Below are 22,167 nucleotides of genomic sequence, written 5' to 3'. Positions count from 1 at the left end.
TGTGTGTGTGTTACCAAGCCCATGTCTTTGCTGGGCTCCCTCAGAATTTTGATAGCCTTTGCCCTTTCTGTTAGCTTTGGCAAACACTGAGTGATAGAAAGCCACATTCATCTTGCCCATTGAACAGGCCCTGCTTAGAACACATCTACTGTGTGCAGAGATGCCAACATCCTGTTTTTCTGCATGGCATTTGACTGACACTTCAGATCATTTCATAAGCCACAGAATAAGCCCATCATTAATAAATATACCATGCACAAAATAACCCATAAGAACTCTCTGTTCTTTTCTGATATCCTAATAGTGCTCATCCTATAATGACAAGAGTGTGTCCATCATTCCCTGGCAGGTTGCCATGACCACTTGGGTCCACAGTGAGTTCTGAATCTTGGAATTCTACAGAAGTTGAGGTTGAGAGACAGCAAATTCAGGTGGGAGCTGGGGTCCTGAATAACAGTAAGGTTTTGCCCAGCTGGGACCAAAGCAAGAGATAGGGTGGCGCAAATGTTTAGAGATTGAGTTCAAATAGTTGGGGAACGGGACACCACCAGATGAGAGAGAAATGGACCAGTGAATGGTCTCTGCGAATCAGACCCAGCACCCGTGGGGCTTGCTGAACAAGTGGAAGGGGCAGGGCCAGACCGGAAACAGCACTGGAGCTCAGCACCAACTACTGTAATTTACTGACTGGGGGCACAGCCATAAACGCTTTCACTTATGGAGAGAGTATGCTAATTTCATGAAGATTTCATCTCTGAGTGCTGGGTGATTACAATCTAGGACAGCAATCTTTTAGAAGACTTTACAATAAGATGGACTTGAAAGTTTGCCAGTTGAGATTCTTTATCTTCCTCCAAGTGCACTCAGAGCTCCTAATTGTGTACCTGCAAGAGCCCCGTGAGACTGGGACCTGGTATTTACGTTTGAGTGCTGGTACACATACTCACGAGAGTGAAGTCACCAAGGAGTACATGTGAGAGGCACGGTGTGCTCTCTGGATCTGTCTCAGTCACACCCTCTCCCCATCTTCTCCCTGAACTGTTAGCCTTTCAGAACCAGGCATGTGGACTGGGTTTGCTTTCACTGTGGCCAGGAGCTTCTAAAACTGGTTATTGTTAGCAGGTTTCTGTTAAGTTGACAAATAAAACTTTCGAAGGAACGTGAAACCGTAGTCCTTTTGCCCCATATCCAGTTACACAGTCTCAACCCACACATTTATTATTCATTTCCTTATTAATAATCATAGCTTGCTTTAGTTGTATTTTCTGTCTTTTATGTGTCTAAATGTTGAAATAAGTAAAATTCATACTGTGATTTTCTTATATGAAAATTTTAGTATTTCATATTTAAACTTCCCTCATAGCATAAGGAATTATACAATAAGATCTCTTTCAGAATCAGTCTGCTTTTGCAACTGATATCTCACCTCCTGGACAGAAACCTGAGGCCTCATATCTCTTCCTTGAGTTTCTGGCAGTACCACTCTGGTAATAGCATTGATAACTTTACTTAATATGTGTAACAATGCATTCAAGTTGGTGAACTTTTTAAAAAAGAAGAATCTCTCTATTTTTCTGTCTAGCTTACTCACAAAAGGATGTGGAGAAATAGAAACACTTTTATACTGTTGGTGGGACTATAAACTAGTTCTGCCATTGTGGAAAACAATGTGGCGATTCCTCAGGGATCTAGAACTAGAAATACCATTTGACCCAGCCATCCCATTACTAGGTATATATCCAAAGGATTATAAATCATGCTGCTATAAAGACACATGCGCATGTATATTTATTGCGGCACTATTCACAATAGCAAAGACTTGGAATCAACCCAGGTAATTTTTTTTATTCTTTTAAATTTTTTAGAGACAGGGTCTTGCTATGTTGCCCAGGCTGATTTCAAAGTGATCACTCGTGTCCTCAAGTGATCCTGGTCCACCCGCCTCGGACCCCCAAAGTGCTAGGATTACAGGTATGAGTTACCGTGCCCAGCTGGCAATGATTTCTCTTTCTTTTCCTTCCTTCCTTCCTTCCTTCCTTCCTTCCTTCCTTCCTTCCTTCCTTCCTTCCTTCCTTCCTTCCTTCCTTCCCTCCCTCTCTCTCTCTTTCTCTCTTTCTTTCGTTCTTTCTTTCTTTTTCTTTCTTTCTTTCTTTCTTTCTTTCTTTCTTTCTTTCTTCCTTCCTTCCTTCCTTCCTTCCTTTCTTTCTTTCTTTCTTTCTTTCTTTCTTTCTTTCTTTCTTTCTTTCTTTCTTTCTTTCTTTCTTTCTTTCTTTCTTTCTTCCTTCCTTCCTTCCTTCCTTCCTTCCTTCCTTCCTTCCTTCCTTTCTCTTTCTTTTCTTTCTTTCTTTCTTTTTCTTTTTTCTTTCTTTCTTTTTTTCTTTCTTCTTCTTTCTTTATTTCTCTTTCTTTTACTTTCTTCTCTTCTCCTTTCTTTCTCTTTATTTATTCCTTCCTTCCTTCCTTCCTTTCTCTCTCTTTCTCTCTTTCTTTCTTTCTTTCTTTCTTTCTTTCCTTCCTTCCTTCCTTCCTTCCTTCCTTCCTTCCTTCCTTCCTTCCTTCCTTCCTTCCTTCCTTCCTTCTTTCTTTCTTTCTTTCTTTCTTTCTTTCTTTCTTTCTTTCTTTCTTTCTTTCTTTCTTTCTTTCTTTCTTTCTTTCTTTCTTTCTTTCTTTCTCTCTCTCTCTCTTTCTCTCATTCTTTCTTTCTTTCTTGACAGAGTCTTCCTCTGTCTCCCAGGCTGGAGTGCAGTGGCACGATCTCAGCTCACTGCAACCTCTGCCTCCTGGGTTCAAGTGATTCTCCTGCCTCAGCCTCCCAAGTAGCTGGGAATACAGACACCCGTCACCACCTCCAGCTAATTTTTGAATTTTTAGTAGCAACAGGGTTTTGCCATGTTGGCCAAGCTGGTCTCAAACTCCTGACCTCAGGTGATCCACCCTCCTTGGCCTCCCAAAGTGCTGGGACTACAGTTTTGAGCCACTGCACCAGCCCGGCAACGATCTCTTAATGCAGTAGTAGAATTAAGGTTCTGTTGATACTCAGTGGGAAAGAGCACCTAGAGAAGGTCAAGTTTTCAGACAGATAATTTTCAGACGTATTCTTTTTTTAATGAAAGCATTTTTCCAACTGGATCTTTTAGGAATTGTATAGACAAGGTCCAAAATAATCTTCCAGATATAAAATTGAACTCATTATATTTTCCCTTCTCCCCAGACACTGGTTCTTGCATCTCATGAATCCCAGAGGGGATTAATAATATATTAATTTTTAGAAACTCAGGCTCAAAACCTTCTCCTTCCACATACAGTGTCTAAATCTTGCTTCTTTTTCTCTTTGTTCCTGCATCTCATCCCCACTAATTTAGGGCATAACCTGAAAAAGTCTGGACCTCTCACTGGGCTCCCTTCCTCCTCCCTCTCCTCTGCCAGAGATTGTTGCTCACCAAGTGAACTCCAGCTTCCCAAACCTGGTGTTCTCTAGATTCCAGTCCCACCACCTCCTCTTCTGCAGCCTATACAACTTGGCATTCAACAAGCACACTCCTGGTCTTTGTGTTTCTGCAGTTTTGATCATGTTACTTATTGTCGGGATTACCCTCGATGACTTCTGCCTTCCTAACCATATGCTGTTTACCCTTCAGTACCAGCCAACTTTTCTTGGCACTATTTCTCATTGTCTTCTGCAGAAGGCAATAGCCTCTTCTGAAATCTTGGGCTCTTTGATCAAATGTCATGAATCACTTGCTTCCTTGAGCCATTATGTGTATGTGTTTTATTTTTGTCACTGTATTACATTTTTCTTAAAGGCATGGAGTTATTCTTGTATCTTTTTAAAAAATTTCATGTATCATTTTAATTTTTATAACAAATATTAATTCTGTAACCAGAACACTGAAAAACATAATGAAGAGAAAATTTGCAAATTTAAACAATTGCAGTACTTATTTATCCTTTATTTTGTATTACTTTTGATTTTTAAAAAAAATTTAGTAGTTTTGGGATGCAAGGTGTTTTTTTTTTTTTTTTTTTTTTTAGATGGAGTCTCACTCTGTTTCCCAGTCTGGAGTGCAGTGGTACTGTGTTGGCTCACGACAACCTCTGTCTCCTGGGTTCAAGCAATTCTCTTGCCTCAGCCTCCCAAGTAGCTGGGATTACAGGCACCCACCATCACGCTCAGCTAATGTTTTTAATATTTTTAGTAGAGATGGGGTTTCACTATGTTGGGCAGGCTGGTCTTGAACTCCTGACCTCAGGTGATCCGCCCGCTTTGGCCTCCCCAAAGTACTGGGATTACAGGCGTGAGTCACCATGCCCATCTCCAAGTGGTTTTTGGTTACATGAATGAATTATACAGTGGTGAATTCTGAGATTTTAGTGCAGTCATCACCCAAGTACTGTATGTTGTACCCAATATATAGTTTTTTTTATCCCACACCCTCCCTCTCAATCTCCTGCTTCTTAGTCTCCAGGATTCATTACATCACTCCATATGTTTTTGTGTATTCACAGCTTAGCTCCCACTTATAAGTGAAAACACACAGTGTTTGATTTGCCATTCCTGAGTTATTTCACCTAGAATAATGGCCTCCAGCTCCATCCAAGTCCACGCAAAAGACATTATTTTGTTCCTTTCTAGGGCTGAGTCCATGGTGTGTGTGTGTGTGTGTGTGTGTGTGTGTGTGTGTGTGTGTGTGTATTACATATATATATATATGTGTATATATATATGTGTGTGTGTGTATATATATATGTGTGTGTATATATATATCTCTCTCACACATTTTTTAATCCACTTATTGGTCAATGGCACTTAGGCTAGCTCCATATCTTTGCAATTATGAATGACTGCAATAAATATTCATGTGCATATGTCTTTTTCATATAATGACTTATTTTCTTTTTTTTTCTTTTTATTATACTTTAAGTTCTAGGGTATATGTGCACAACGTGCAGGTTTGTAACATATGTATACAAGTGCCATGTTGGTGTGCTGCACCCATTAACTCGTCATTTACATTAGATATATCTCCTACTGCTATCCCTCTCCCCTCCCCCACCCCACAACAGGCAACGGTGTGTGATGTTCCCCTTCCCGAGTCCAAGAGTTCGCATTGTTCAATTTCCACCTGTGAGTGAGAACATGCCGTGTTTGGTTTTTTGCCCTTGCGATATTTTGCTGAGAATGATGGTTTCCAGCTTCATCCATGTCCCTACAAAAGACATGAACTCATTCTTTTCTTTGGCTGCATAGTATTCTATGGTGTATATGTGCCACATTTTCCTAATCCAGTCTATCATTGATGGACATTTGGGTTGGTTCCAAGTCTTTGCTTTTGTGAATAGTGCTGCAATAAACATATGTGTGCATGTGTCTTTATAGCAGCATTAGTTATAATCCTTTGGGTATATACCCAGTAATGGGGTGGCTGGGTCAAATGGTATTTCTAGTTCTAGATCTTTAAGGAATCGCCACACTGTCTTCCATAATGGTTGAACTAGTTTACAGTCCCACCAACAGTGTAAAAGTGTTCCTATTTCTCCACATCCTCTCCGGCACCTGTTGTTTCCTGATTTTTTAATGATTGCCATTCTAACTGGTGTGAGATGGTATCTCATTGTGGTTTTGATTTTCATTTCTTTGATGGCCATTGATAATGAGCAGTTTTTCATGTGTCTGTTGGCTGCATAAATGTCTTCTTTTGAGAAGTGTCTGTTCATACCCTTTGCTCACTTTTTGATGGAGTTGTTTGTTTTTTTCTTGTAAATTTGTTTGAGTTCTTTGTAGATTCTGGATATTAGCCCTTTGTCAGATGAGTAGATTGCAATTTTTTTTTCCTATTCTGTAGGTTGCCTGTTCACTCTGATGGTAGTTTTTTTTGCTATGCAGAAGCTCTTTAGTTTAATTAGATCCCATTTGTCAATTTTGGCTTTTGTTGCCATTGCTTTTGGTGTTTCAGACATGAAGTTCTTGCCCATGCCTACGTCCTGAATGGTATTACCTAGGTTTTCTTCTAGGGTTTTTATGGTATTAGGTCTAAAATTTAAGTCTTTAATCCATCTTGAATTAATTTTTGTATGAAGTGTAAGGAAGGGATCCAGTTTCAGCTTTCTACATATGGCTAGCCAGTTTTCCCAGCACCATTTATTAAATAGGGAATCCTTTCCCCATTTCTTGTTTTTGTCAGGTTTGTCAAAGATCAGATGGTTGTAGATGTGTGGTATTATTTCTGAGGGCTCTGTTCTGTTCCGTTGGTCTATATCTCTGTTTTGGTACCAGTATCTTGCTGTTTTGGTTACTGTAGCCTTGTAGTACAGTTTGAAGTCAGGTAGCGTGATGCCTCCAGCTTTGTTCTTTTTGTTTAGGATTGTCTTGGAAATGCAGGCTCTTTTTTGGTTCCACATGAACTTTAAAGTAGTTTTTTCCAATTCTGTGAAGAAAGTCATTGGTAGCTTGATGGGGATGGCATTGAATCTATAAATTACCTTGGGCTGCATGGCCATTTTCACGATATTGATTCTTCCTATCCATGAGCATGGAATGTTCTTCCGTTTGTTTGTGGTCTCTTTTATTTCGTTGAGCAGTGGTTTGTAGTTCTCCTTGAAGAGGTGCTTCACATCCCTTGTAAGTTAGATTCCTAGGTATTTTACTCTCTTTGAAGCAATTGTGAATGGGAGTTCACTCATGATTTGGCTCTCTGTTTGTCTGTTATTGGTGTATAAGAATGCTAGTGACTTTTGCACATTGATTTTGTATCCTGAGACTTTGCTGAAGTTGCTTCAGGAGATTTTGGGCTGAGATGATGGGGTTTTCTAAATATAAAATCATGTCATCTGCAAACAGGGACAATTTGACTTCTTCTTTTCCTAACTGAATACCCTTTATTTCTTTCTCCTGCCTGATTGCCCTGGCCAGAACTTGGGCAATAGGAGTGGCGAGAGAGGGCATCCTTATCTTGTGCCAGTTTTTAAAGGCAATGCTTCCAGTTTTTGCCCATTCATTATGATATTGACTGTGGGTTGTCATAAATGGCTCTTATTATTTTGAGATACCTCCCGTCCAAACCTAATTTATTGAGAGTTTTTAGAATGGAGGGCTGTTGAATTTTGTCAAAGGCCTTTTCTGCATCTATTGAGATAATCACGTGGTTTTTGCCTTTGGTTCTTTTTATATTCTGGATTATGTTTATTGATTTCCGTGTGTTGAACCAGCCTTGCATCCCAGGGATGAAGCCCACTTGATCATGGTGGATAAGTTTTTTGATGTGTTGCTGGATTTGGTTTGCCAGTATTTTATTGAAGATTTTTGCATCAATGTTCATCAAGGATGTTGGTCTAAAATTCTCTTTTTTTGTTGTGTCTCTGCCAGGCTTTGGTATCAGGATGATGTTGGCCTCATAAAATGAGTTAGGGAGGATTCTTTCTTTTCCTATTGATTGGAATGGTTTCAGAAGGAATGGTACCACCTCCTCCTTGTACCTCTGGTAGAATTTGGCTGTGAATCCATCTGCACCCACTGCCCTGCCCCCACTGTCTGACAAGCCCCGGTGAGATGAACCCAGTACCTCAGTTGGAAATGCAGAAATCACCTGTCTTCTGTGTCGCTCACACTGGGAGCTGCAGACTGGAACGGTTCCTATTTGGCCATCTTGGAACTGCCCCCCTCTGTTAAAATTTATATTTTGATTTATAACCAGATAAGAGATAAGCAATTTAGATTCAGAGATGGCATGAGGAGTGCCATACAGCTAATAGAAAATATAACACAAGTCCAGTTTGCTGCTTTTCCTGGCCACTAAACATTTCCTCTCAGCCAATAGCTGCTGAAACCATGTGTCCAGCATTGATGGATCAATTGTGACCCAAAGCAGCCTCTGATAGTCCAAACCACATACTAATCACTGCTAATAACTGCAATCATCACTAATAAACTCTACTAGAGTATGGAAATGCTGCCACCAGGTCTAGGCTGAATGCAAACACCATTATACTCGGCTAGTATTTGCTGAGTGACTGGCCTCACAGGTGTGTTGAGTGCAGCTTGAGAAAAGACTTCAGCAGGTATCTAGCCATCCATGCCCACTGTACCGAGCAGGAAGGGTGGGAGAACATGCCTGCATTAGGGCCTGTGTATGGGCTTCAGGCTTCCATGAGCAAGAGCTCTCCAGGTGCCTCAACATGTTAAATAGGGACACCAGTTTGACCACACATTTCCAAGCCTAGTGGAGTCATATTTAGTCACAGCATATATGTATTAAAATTACACAGTCTTAAAACAAACATGCACACACACACACACAGTAGCAACGAGAAAGAGAAAATTAAATTTTGAAGAAACATAATTTAAGCAGTTTTAGTGTTTCTGTACTGGCCATCCCATGGGAGTGTGAATGTGCTGCCCAGAGTGCACATAAAATGGGAGATTTGAATCTAAACCTCCCACAGCATTGGAAGGCTGAGCTGACACTGGGACTCTGGTGGAATTAGGGAACTCTTTATAGGAAGGTGATATGCGATTGAAATTTGAAAAGAGGAGCAGGGATTCTCCAGGGTTAAAGGATGCTCCTGAGAGAGTAGATGGCAAGGAAAAGGATCTTAGAGAAGACAAGGAGAGGTTAGAACATCAGGGTTGTGGTGAGGCCAGGGTGGTGGAAGTTATGACCACTCTGAATGTGATTTCTGCTGAGCAAGGACTTTATCCTGAAGGTGAAGCTAACGTTGATGGAATCTAGACCTCCATCTGCTAATGATGACTCTACCAGGAGAACGCCAGGAGGCTTTAATTTGTGCCTATCCATGAGGCTGGTGCATGATCTTGGGTAGAAACCTCAAAAAGTCTGGACATAACGTGGAGGTTGCTGGATGTTAAAGCTGAATGGGTGAGGAGAAGCATGTCCAAAGTGAAGAGATGTGAGGAGACGCCCAAGAGGAAACGGGAAGATAATTTTTTGACAAAAGGAGCAAGTTTAGGAGATGTTCAAAAGGACCACAGAACAAAAAACGTAATTAGTAAAGCTGACCAATTTAGATATGTGGCTATGATAGCAGCCAAGTGTATTTCATCCACTAGCAAGCCAATTTCAGAGGGGACATTGAAGTCAGGTATCACTTCTGTGGGTTCAGATGAGGTTTTATTTCAGCAGTGACCTTAGAAGCCCAGCATGTTCCTTTGAGTTTGCTTCAGTGCAGGCCTGGTCTCTCAAGGACAAGTCCTCATTGCAGACTGATCTGACACACCCTCTCCCTTGCCCCAGTCCACAGTAGCCCAGAGAGAATGTAGGCAGTTCAAGTTTACTTGAAGACTAGAAGCACAGCTGCTCGCATTGGAGCCAAAGTCACCTGAAAGAAGAGATGGCCTCAGTGCTGGATACAAGTCTCTCACTGTAGAATTATTCCTTGGGCTTCATACCTGCTGATTCAGGTATCAGGGACTTCAAGGCAGGAGGCTTGATGCAAAGGCCTTGGACAGGCAACTTTCTTCCTCCTGCTGTAAGGTAATTTCTGACTGTTTAACCCACACCCTGAGATGAAGATGTGAATATCAGACTTTTTCTGAGGTGGTGGGTGGAGTTGGGTAACATCAGTAGAGGAATAAGGAATGGTGGTGACTAGAACTTAAACTCATGGGTAAACCTTGTCGAAAAGCACTTGCCTCAGAATTATCCCCTGAAAGGGAATCATCATTGTTTGAGAGTTTTCCCAGATAGTGGCAATTTCCAGCACTTGCAGACTGCTGTACACATGGTTCCAGGAAGGTCCTGAGGCACAGAAAGGCAAAGAAGTACCAGGAAAGTCAGCAGGCCACTGAGAGGGGAAGGCCTGTGGGGTGCAGAGAAGCCGGCTTCAGTAATTTGCTCCAAAGAAGGATAAATGAACATATAAAACATTTACTTCTCCCTGCTCCTCAGATTGTTATATATATAGGGTAAGAAGTAACAAAACCCAATTTTAACTAAATAGTTACTGCCTGCCAGGCACATTACATGCATTGTATTATTGAATACTTCTTACAGTCATTGAAGGCAGCCCATGTTTTTATTCCTGTCATGCAGAGGAAGACATGGAAGCACAGAGAAGCCATGTGACTTTCCAGTGGCACAGCTGGTGCAAGGAACAGCCAGTTCTCCCATGCAGGCGGCCTGTCTCCCAGCCCACCTCTTCATCACAGTGCTCCATCACACAGGCAGGGCTGAACGTCTTCTGAATTCGTGAGGTCAATGGACCCTTCAAGCCCTAGTGTGACTGACTTTTATCATTTGCCTATCACTTGTGGTCCCATTCTGTCGGAGGTCCATGTGGCTGCAGGGCTTTCCTTGCTGCTGGGTGTGTACTCTAGTCTTTGATTCCTGCACAGCAGAGATCCTTGTATCCCCCTCTTTGATAATGTTTAGACTGAACTTGCAAATGTCCACCACCCCTCTTCACTGAACTCCTCTACTTCCATAGACTCAGGTCTTGTATGAGTCATGGTTCTTCTTCTAGCCCAAAGGGAGATACAAAGACATTTGCCAAAGGGAAGTGATCCATTTCAGATCTCTTGAAATGAAATGTCACCATTGAACTTTCCACCTGAACCTCATCTTCCTTGGATGGTTCAACACCTTCTGGGCTCCCTAGATTCTCCTGGAGTTCATATGAGCCAACAGACAGGTCTTCCCAGCAGAAGTAAAAAAGCTGAATTACCTTTGCCACAACGTGATCATTGGAAGGCCCTGCCGAGTTATTTTAAAGATGGGAAGGATGGCGATGATAATCAAGTTATAGCCCAAATCCCTTATAGCCACTCTTTCCTGGATTCATACTTATGGAGCTGTTCATCACCACAAGCACCTTCATTTTCCCACCCAATAATGACCATTGGTTATTGTATCTTGATTAAGCTTGCAAGCTCTTAGCCAGGCATGGGTAGTCACTTATGTGCAAGAAGAAGGGAAGATGTGCACCTTCTCTCAAATTTCCTTTTGTTTCCCTCAATGAAAAATTTCATTAGCAAAAGCTGCAATCCCCTAGTCCATGAGCCTGGTCTGCAGTGGCACCCTCCCCAGGACTCCCTTTCTGAGTTCCAGGCAGATCCAGCCCTCTCCTGCTTCTCTTTCTGGACTCAGGCTTCCTCCATGCTTGCATTCAAAATTTAGGCTCCTGGAATGGACGGAGGTCACCCTGCTGGTACCATCTCCTATTTCCTCCTTTTGCCATAACCCAAGGGGTCCTTAGGATTCTTTTCCTGTCCACTGTAGTGGCAAACTTGCAACCTGGCCTCAGTTCAGCATCTGGCATTTTCTCCTTCCATGTTTTCTCACATTTTTCTGCCTGACTTTGGCTGCTCTTGTCTTACCTTTCCAAGATTCTCTTCTTCTCCTTCTACTTCTCCTTCTCCTTCTCCTTCTTCTTCTTCTTTTATAGGGAAAAAGAGAATACAGTTCCCCTTTACCCTCTGAAGTTTCCCTGAAAGATCAGCTCACAAAGGGCAGATTAATTAGAGAACAGGTATACAAATTTATTCAATGTGTACACATTGGAACCTTCAGAATGAAGACAGAAAGATACAAAGAAAATTGTCTACTGTTATTCTTAGGTTCGACACAGTAGGAAAGCCATGTAGAAATATGATTGGACAGAAAGCGTGTGATCTAATGCTACTAGACATAGTGGGGAAACCTGGAAAAGCCTGTCTTTCTAGATCCTTTTTGGCCACTCTGAGCAGCATTTCTTCCTCCTGAGTGTGGGGCAGGATACTCTCTGGAATGAGGGTCTTGTGACCTATAATCCAAAAAGGTAGGCTAGGTAATTCTTTATGGTCAGTTTTTATGGTCAGAAAGTCAGAGAAAAGTTTATTTTAGTGATTTTTTTTTTACCATTAATGTTTTAATCATTATTATTTAATGATAATGTAAAGACACTGATTCTTTCTATCTATGAGTATGAAAAGGTTTTCCATTTGTGTCATCTCTGATTTCTTTGAGCCGTTGTTTGTAGCTCTCCTTGCAGACATGTTTCACCTCCCTATTTAGCTATACACTAGGTATTTTGTTCTTTTTTTGGCAGTTGTGAGTGTGAATTTGTTCTTGATTTGGCTCTTGGCTCGACTGTTGTTGGTGTATAGGAATGTGAGTGATTTTTGCACACTGATTTTGTATACTGAGGTTTTGCTGAAGTTATTAGTTTAAAAAGCTTTTAGGCTGAGACTATGGTTTTTTCTGGATATAGGATCATGTTGTCTGCAAATAGGGATAGTTTGACTTCCTTTCTTCCTATTTGGATGTCATTTACTTTTTTTCTCTTGCCTGATTGCCCTGGCCAGGAGTTTGAATGCTATGTTAAATAGGAGTGGTGAGAGAGAGCATCCTTGCCTTGTGCTGGGTTTCAAGGTGGAATGTGTCCAACCCTTGACCATTCAGTATGAAATTGGCTGTGGGTTTGTTATAGATGGCTCTTATTTTGAAGTGTGTTCCCTCAATACCCAGTTTATTGAGAGGGTTTTTTTTTTTTTTAATGAATGGATGTTAAATTTTATCAAAACTCTTCTCTGTATCTATTGAGATAACTTTTTTTTGTCTTAAGTTCTGTTTATGTGATAAATCTAATTTATTGATTTGTGTATATTGAACCAACTTTTCATCCCAATTATAGAGCCTACTTGATCATAGTGGATAAGCTTTTTGATGTGCTGCTGGATTCAATTTGCTAGTATTTTGTTGAAAATGTGTGCATTAATGTTCATCAAGGATATTGGCCTGAAGTTTCCTTTTTTTGCTGCAGTTGTCCCCCCATTATTGATCATGTTCTGACTGAGGTTGAATGGCCCCACAATCTGTCAAGGATATTGGGTGTGAGTATGGGCTGGATATGCATGAGGCTCTTCCAGTGCCTAGATTCTATGGGTGCCTGGTCTTTTGAGATGAGATGGTCTCATGGTCCCCTGATAGGTCTAAGAAGTCCTCTGTCCTCTTCATTCTGTTTCCAACACCCCTAAATGACCTCCCACTCATGTACTTAGCTTCTGTTTTATGTAGAGGTACAAGTAAAATTATACTTGAAGTTGAATGTTGAACATGGAAATTATATTTGAAAATCACATGTTATTGCTAACTGTGTTTTTCAAATTTGTTGGTGTTTTTAGCCCACAGCCTAACAAGGAACTTTAGGATAGCTTTGCTCACTCTCTTCTTTAGGAAGGGATGTTGCTCTTTCTTCCTGTCTGGATCTTCTCCATCCTTCTAGTTGCTTCTACATGAAGCCCTGAGGGGCCTTGGCCCCATATACTCTGCTTTCTCATTTTTGGACTTCAGCCCATTTCTAGTTAGTACTGCACAAAGTGGCACTGGTTCACATTTTCTTTTTTTCTTTTTTTTTTTTTAGATGGAATTTCGCTCTGTTGCCCAGGCTGGAGTTCAGTGGCATGATCTCGGCTCACTGCAAACTCCGCCTTCTGGGGTCATGCCATTCTCCTGCCTCAGCCTCCCAAGTAGCTGGGACTACAGGCCCCTGCCACCATGTCCGGCTAATTTTTCGTATTTTTAGTAGAGACGGGGTTTCACCTTGTTGGTCAGGATGGTGTCGATCTCCTGACCTCGTGACCTGCCCACCTTGGCCTCCCAAAGTGCTGGAATTACAGGCATGAGCCACCGTGCCCGGCCCACATTTTCTTAAACATATTAGTTTTCTGGTGACTTGAGGGCTAGGACAATACCATGAAAATTTTACTTCTTTTTTGTATCCTCCAATGTGCCCTCTCCCAGATCCATGCATTGATGCCATGGATTTTTGGATGGCCACCCAAAGACAAAAGCTGGTTTTTCCCTTTGTGGTCAGGCCCTTATCAGTTTAGGCTATTATCATATGTTTATTCACTTATTCAACAGACATTGAATGACTGCCTCCTGGATGACTAATATTGTGCTGAATTAATCCATTTAATGAGGAAGACAAAAATCTAGGGATATCTAGGACAGAAACATGAAATTTTAGCTTTTAAGAGACCAGTTTTATAAGGAAAAAAGGTCAGAGATAAGGCAAGAGAAAGGAAGAAGGTGTGACCAATTGTAAGGAATTCACAATATTTAAGGAAGATGTTTTTCGTAAATGTTATTAATTTTGCAGTTAAAGAAAACTGACCAGTTCAAATCAGTGGACCAGTGAGGTGTGCAGGAATTGAAGACAAAAAGGTGTCCCCTAGCCTTAATTCTACTCTGACTGACACCTCCTTGCCATGAGGGTCAATCAGAGGAAGGGAAAAGTGAGCTAAATGAAGGGCAAGAGGAGAAAGGCAAGGCAGGGGTTCAAAGAAACAGGACTTGAACAGGGCAGTGAGGCCACAGAAGCAGGAATGTGGACTCAAGTGCTGGGGACTGTGCTGCTGGCTGGGAATTTGCTCACTCAGCCAACACACCTGATACTTCACCTCCATCACCAGATCCTTTCTTGTCCAGAGCACATCTGACAGAAGAACCACCTTGCAAGGAACTAAAATCATCACCTTTGTGCTTTGGATTTGTCCCATTCTAGGTGGGTTCTCCTATCATTTGTAGCTGAGTATAGCCTGGGTAGAATAAATCCCCTAGTTCAGTTGTCTGCCTGGGGAAAAAGGGAAAAAAAAAAAAAAAAAAAAAAAAAAAAAAACAGCGAATGAGTGAAAGAGAAGTAGAGAATTATTTTTTCCCCCCAGTGGCTTGGTCTGGAAAAGAAGATAAAGTAATAGAATTGGAAATTGGTGAGGAAGAGCAAAAGCTGGGATGGGATCCAGAGAAGACTCTGCTTTATTTGTTTGCTTTTTAAATTTTTTAACAACGGAAGAAATAAATTTTGAAGAAGCTTTTATTGTATCTAAGCGTCCAAAGTCTGTAGAAATTAGAAGTCTGTCTCCAACTACATCTACTATGTAGTTGCTAGGGAGGCCATAAGGTTCTCTGTGACAAGGGGAAAGAACATTCAGAATATGGGCAGAGAGGCTATACCATGGTATACCATGGGTACATGGAAGAGTTACTTGGAAGTAAACAGCATTTGGAAGGGTTCTTCAATATTACACTAGGAAGCTTTAAGAATGTTGAAGGTGGCAGAGTCATTTTGAGGCACAGGTAAAATTAAGGGTGAGTTGAAACGTCAATTGGCTCTGGAGTACCCGTGTATATCCTAGTCTCTGCTCTCTGCCTCCACCCCAAACCCATGTCTTGTGACTCATCCCCAAAGATCCCATTGCTGAACTGTTGAGATCTTTCAGGCCCCTCCAGCTTTGACATCCTGTTTTCTTGTAGGTCATATGCAGAAGTTAAAAATAGACATGATTAGGGGTCCTGGCTATATGTGGTTATTTTTGGTCAACCCATAGATTTTTAAGCCCTGCAACTTCTTGGTTTAGTTTTGTTTTAAAATTTACTGATTTCTACAATTGCACATGTAATACATAAGGTTTTTTGGGGGATACTATATTCAAACAATAAAAAATATAAGTGGACTGATGTGAATAGATTTCTTTACCACTCCTACACCCACCTCAATCTTTGTATGTAACAACTGCCACCAAGTCCATAATTCCAGTCCATTCTCTGTGCATTCACATCTAAACATATATAGAAATTTATACAAATATATTTCTGGTAGCTTGTGTATGGGTTTTTAAAACAACTGTATTCATACTACATGTATCATTCTGTAAAACTGTTTTGCATATAATTATATATCAAATATTTCATGCCAAAGCATATGTATTTATGTCACTTGTTTTAATGATTGACTGGTATTCTATGATGTGAATGTATAATGTATAATAACTAAAGGACATTATGTTTTGCTTTCTATTTCTCCACCTCCTCCTCCTCTTCCTCCTTCTCCTCCTCCTCCTTCTTTCTGTTATTGCAAACAAAATTTAAATTCAGTGGTCATCTTCCTGTCTGTAATTCTGTGAACATGTGTGAGTGTATTCTACAGCTATACCCTAGAAGGAGAATTGATGAGTTAAGGGGTAGGCACATTTTGGATTTTGAATAGATTCAAGTGTTGCAGGAGGGCCTAGGTAGTTCTCCCGGCCACAGCCAGTGTTCCAGATTGTAGACATTGTTGCAAGAAAAAAATTCAAGGATGAGTCAGAATGAAGGGAAAGGCAAGAAGCTTTTATTGCAAAAGGAAAGTACGCACTTGAAAGTTGGAGTGCGGGCATACTTGGGAGAGTGAGTTGTGCATGGGGGAGTCTGGTTATCTAATGTTATGGTCTCTTCTAATTAGGAAGTAGAATAGAGTAGATTTTCTAGGAAAAAGGCGGAGATTTCTTAGGCTTGAGGGCCACTCATTTTTATAAGAAATATGGCCATGTTCAGATCTACTATGGTAATGGTGGGTGTGTGACTTAATTTGGGAATAGGCGTATAATTAGGTCTGGAGTAGGGCATGGGTCAAACCCAATGTCATGTTGGACCTAGCCTGTTTCAGCCAGCATGGCCCCCATTTTGTGAGGATCTTATCAGGCCAGGCTCATCTTTGTCCCCATAGCTAATTTTAACAGCTCTTTTCTGGACATTATGTGAAATTGTTTCTTGATATTTTCCTGCTTCTCCTGTGACCACCCAGCATTCCTAGCTTATGTGTGTTTCTTTAATTGGAGGGTGAAATAATCATGAAATATTATGGAAAAGGAGGAGTTTCAGGGACTCCCCAGTTATTGACCCCTATTCTCCCTTATTTGGGTTTGCCTGGAAGGGTCATGGACATGTCACTCTTACTGGGGCTTTAGCCATTTTCCTTCCTTATTTTGGGTTTCCTGTTATCCTGTGGGGTTTTGTGCCTAGTTCTTTTTTCAGCTATTGTTTGGGTTTTTCCATCCTCCTGCAAGCACCCAGCGCTATTCCTATCTCACAACCAAATTATTCTAAAAGAAAAAAAGCAGTTCCTTTTCATATTCCCACCAAGTGTGTATGGCAGTAATCATTTTAACCATTTCTATTCCGACACTGGATATTAATATTTTGGATTGTTAAGTAGTTACATATTTTAAGCATTTGTCAATCTGACAAGTGAATGTTGTTTTGACTTACATTTTCTTAATTATTGGTGAGGTTGGGTATCTTTTTATGTTTATCGGCTATTCGCTTTCCTTCTGTAAATTGATCCTATGTATCATTTACCAGTATGTTGTATTTTATGCCAACGTATTATATTTTTAATTAAGAGAACACTTATGTAAGATGGACATTTATCCTTTTATTGTCTTTCCACTTAGACAGCAAGTTGTCAAATAGTCTGTTCATCCCTCTTTTTCCTGTAAGATCAACAAAATTGCCCTGTGTGCATTGCTAGAGACTCTACTTTGTTGTGTTGATGTATTTGTCTCTTCCTACTAGGATGTGGTTCTGTTTGATCCCTGTAACTCTACACTATACTTTACAATCAGCCATGTTTCACTTCTCCTTTCTTTCTCAGACTATTTCAGGCTACTAATGGCCATTTATTCTTTTGAAGAAACCTAAGATTGAGTGTCTAGAGTTTCATAAAGAAATATATTGTGATTATAATTGGGTTTGTGATAGAATTTTTAGGTTTACTTTAGGAAATTTTCTCATATTTACTGTAGTGAGTATGCTTACGAGCACAGAATTCCCTTTATTCAGTAATAAAGTTATATACTTTTTTCATATTCTTACTAAATCCATTCCTAGGGATTTATACATGTAATGCTATTATAAATAGGTCACCTTCAACCAGGGATGTCATATACATTCTGTAGCTACTTTTCACAAATCAAACATTTTTGAGACAATTATAGATGTACATACTGTGCAAGAAATAATGCAGAAATTCTTTGTACCCTTTACCCAGTTTTTGCCAATGGTAACACCTTGTGAAACTATAGAAGGACAGCACTCCTAGGATATTAGCATTGATATTACAAGATGCAGAATACGTAAATCAACACAACGATCAGTCGTGTTGCTCTTTCTAGCCGCACACTCTTCCCTCCCACCTCCACACCCTCGTTAACTTCTGGAAATCACTAATTTGTTCTTCATTTTGTTATTTTTTAAAAGAATGTTACACATATGGAATTGTACAGCATATAGCTTTTGATGGTTAGCTTTTTTTACCAGCATAATTCTCCAGCAGTTCCTCTGGGTTGTTGGTGTGTAAATAACTCATTCGTTATGTTTTCCTAAGTTATAATTTTTTAATTAATTATTTTGAGATGGGGTCTCCTTTGTCACCCATGCTGGAGCACAGTGGTAGAAACTCCCAGGCTCAATAGATCTTCCCAACTTAGCCTCCCAAGTACCTGGGACTACAGCTGTGCCCCACCACACCTGGCTAATTTCTTAGTATTTGGGGGGTAGAGATGGGATTTTGCCATGTTGCCTAGGCTGGTCCCAAACTCATGGGCTCAAGTGATCCTCCTGCCTCTGCCTTGTGGTGTTGGGATTGCAGGCGTGACCCACCATGCCCGGCCCATGTTTATTGTTGAGTAGTACTCATTGTATAGATGTACCACACTTTGTTTACCCATTCACCCATTGAAGGACATATGGGTTGTTTTCTGGTTTTGACTATTACAAATAAAGCTGCTAAAAGTGCTCCAGCATAGGTTTATGTGTGTGAAATAGAAGTCATTACTTCTGCAGGATGAATGATGAGGAGTGCAGTAACTGGGTTGTATGGTATTGGCATGTGTCAAATTTTTACAGAAACTGCCAAACTGTTCATCAGGGGGTGGCTTTATCATACTACATTCCCACCAGCAATAGTGTTGTTACGATATTTTTAATTTTGTTTATTCTAATAGGCATTTCATTATAGCACATCGTGGTTTTAATTTGCATTTCTTAATGGATACCAATGTCAAACATCTTTTCATGTGCTGTATACCTTCTGTATACCTTCTTTGGTTGAAATACATCTTCATGCCTTTGGTCATATTCTAATTTGGTGGTTTGTTTTGTTATTGAGTTTTTATTGTTGAGATTTAGATGCCAGTCTTTTGTCATACATAAGTTTGAAAATACACGTGCACAACCTGCACGTTGTAATTTCAAACTTACATATGAAAAAAGAATGGCATCTAAAAATCAACAATAAAAATTCAATAACAAATCAAACCACCAAATTAGAATATGACCAAAGGCATGAAGAAGCATTTCAACCAAAGAAACCTGCACATTGTGCACATGTACCTTAGAACTTAAAGTATAATAAAAAATAAATTAATAAATAAATACATTAAAAAATAAAACCATATTCTCTTTTACAAGCAACATTCTAGAGTTTTTTGAGAGTAATTAAAATTGAGAAGCTTGATGATACCCAAATCCAAAATGTTTTGAAAAATATAAATGATGTACTTAATATGTGTAATTCCTAATTTCTATTTCTTGTTCTAAAACTGGTTACTAAACAATCATGCAGAAATAAAATATAATTGATGTCTTTAGAAAAAAAGAAAATACATGATCTCCATTTAAAGCTTGCTTTTTTGTCTGCTTAACAGAGTCTTTCACAGAGCAAAAGGTTTTCACTTTGGTGAAGTCCAGTTTATAAGTTTTCTTTCTGTGAGTCATGCTTTTGGTGTCTCTTGAAAGAATATTTTGCCTTATCCTAGATCCTGAAGGTTTTTTTTCTATAGTTTTATATTCTACATTTAAATACATGATCCATTTGGAGTTAATTCATATATAAAGCATGAGACTAAAATTAAAGGATTTTTGCTTATGAACATATAATTATTTCAGCACCATTTGTGAAAGTCAATCTTCATCTACTGTGCAAATCAGTTGAGAATATTTATGTGGTTCTATTTCTGAGCTCTCTGTCTGGTCCATTGATCTACGGGTCTATCCCTCTGCCTTGTCCTTTTTGACTAGGTAAGTCTTGAAATAGAGTAGGCAAATTCCTCTCATTTTTTTTTTCAAGATGGCTTTGGGTATTCTACTTCTTTTGTCTTTTTGTATATTTTTAGGATAATCTTATTTATATCTACAAAAAAATCTTCCTGGGATTTAAAAGGAATCATCTTGAACCTATGTATCAATTTAAGGAAAAATGACATCTTTACTATGTTGAGTCTTCCAATACATAAACATAGTAAGGTTTTTTATTTATTTAGAACTTTGAATTATTTTATCAGTGTTATGTGATTTTCAACATTTAAGTCCTGTACATGTTTTGTTAGATTTATTCTATTGTATTATTTTCTAAGTGATTGTACTTTTTAAAAAATTTTAATGCTTGTATGTTATTTCCAATACAGTTATCCCTCAGTATCCACAAGAGATTGGTTCCAGGACTCCCACAAATACCACAATTTGCACATGCTTAAGTCCTTTATACAAAAGGTCATAGTATTAGATATTATCTCTCCCAGTTAAAATGGCTTATATTCAAAAGACAAGCAATAGTAAATGCTGGTGAGAATGTAGAAAAAACGGAACCCTCTTACACTGTTGATGGGAGTGTAAATCAGTACAACCACTATGAGAACAGTTTGGAAGTTCCTCACAAAACTAAAATAGAACTATCAAATGATTCAGCAATCCTACTGCTAGATATATACCCAAAAGAAAGGAAATCAGTATATTGAAGAAATGTCTGCACTCCCACATATGTTGCAGCACTGTTCACAATAGCCAAGATTTGGAAGCAACGTAAGTGTCCACCAAGAGATGAATGGATAAAGAAAATGTGGTACTTATATATAATGGCGTATACTCAGCCATAAAAATGAATGAGATCCAGTCATTTGCAACAACATGGATAGAACTGGAGATCATTATGTTAAGTGAAATAAGCCAGGTACAGAAAGACAGACATTGAACGTTCTAACTTATTTGTGGGATCTAAAAATTAAAACAATTAAACTCGTGGACATAGAAAGTAGAAGGATGGTTACCAGAGAATGGGAAGGGTAGTGGCGGATCTGGAGGAATGTGGGGATGGTTAATGGGTCCAAAATTACTTAGAAAGAATGAATAAGACCTGCTATGTGATAGCACAACAGGATGAGTGTAGTCAATGATAACTTGATTCTACCTTTTAAAATAACTAAAAGAGTGTAATTGGATTGTAACACAAAGGATAAATGTTTGAAGGACTGGATACCCCATTCTCTATGATGTGACTATTTCACATGGCATGACTATATATCAAAACATCTCATGTATCTAACAAATATCTACACCTACTGTGTACCCACAAAAATTAAAAATTAAAAAAGTTAAAATTAAAAAGGGCATAGTATTTGCATATAACCTACACATATTCTCCTGTACTCTGTAAATCATTTCTACATTATTTATAATACTTAACAGAAAGTAAATTTTATATAGTTTTTATATTGTTTTTAATTTTTAATATTTTATATTTTATTGTTCTTTTGATTAGTTTTTATTTCAAATATTTTTGATCTGTGATTGATTGCATCTGCAGATGTGGAACCCACAGATACCAAGTGCCAACTATATCTATTACACACACCCACATACACACACACACACACACACACAACACACACATGAACTTACTTATTTCAGGAGGGGTTTTTTTGCTTATTATTTGAAAGTTTCAGGAATTTTCACACAATCATGTCATCTGCAGCTAGGGTCTGTTTCTTTCTTTCTAATTTATGTTATTTTCCTTGCCTTCCTATACTGGCTAGAATTTCTAGCAATATTGGAATAAGAGTGACAAAAGTGGGCATCTTTGCCATAGACCCAATATTTACAGAAAGCATTCAGTTTTTCATTTTTGGGAGTAATTTGGCATTCTTTTCTTTCTGCTGATGATTTTATCAAGTTAAACATTCTCCTATTCCTATTTTTCAGATAGTGTTCTTTGTAAATTCATGAATGGGTGCTGAATTTTGTCAAATGATTTTCCTGAATTGATTGATACAATCGTTTGATTTTTTTTCTTTAGCTTGTCAATGTGGTAGATTACATTGGTTTTCAAACATACAAACAGCCTTGCATTCCTGAAATAAACTTCACTCAGTCGTGGTGTGTAATTGTTTTTATACATCAATGAATACTATTTGCTAATATTTTCTTAAAGATTTTTGTTTCTACATTTATGTGTCTATAGTTTTCTTGTTTGTACTTTGTCTGGTTTTGATATCAGGGTAATATAGTTTCACGAAATAAATTGTAGTATTTCCTTCTCTTCTGTTTTCTGAAAGATGTTGTGTAGAATTGGTATTGACTG

Source organism: Macaca fascicularis, chromosome 19, assembly GCF_037993035.2.
Source record: "Macaca fascicularis isolate 582-1 chromosome 19, T2T-MFA8v1.1".
NCBI classification, from domain to species: Eukaryota; Metazoa; Chordata; class Mammalia; order Primates; family Cercopithecidae; genus Macaca; species Macaca fascicularis.
This window is presented reverse-complemented; position numbering follows the sequence as displayed.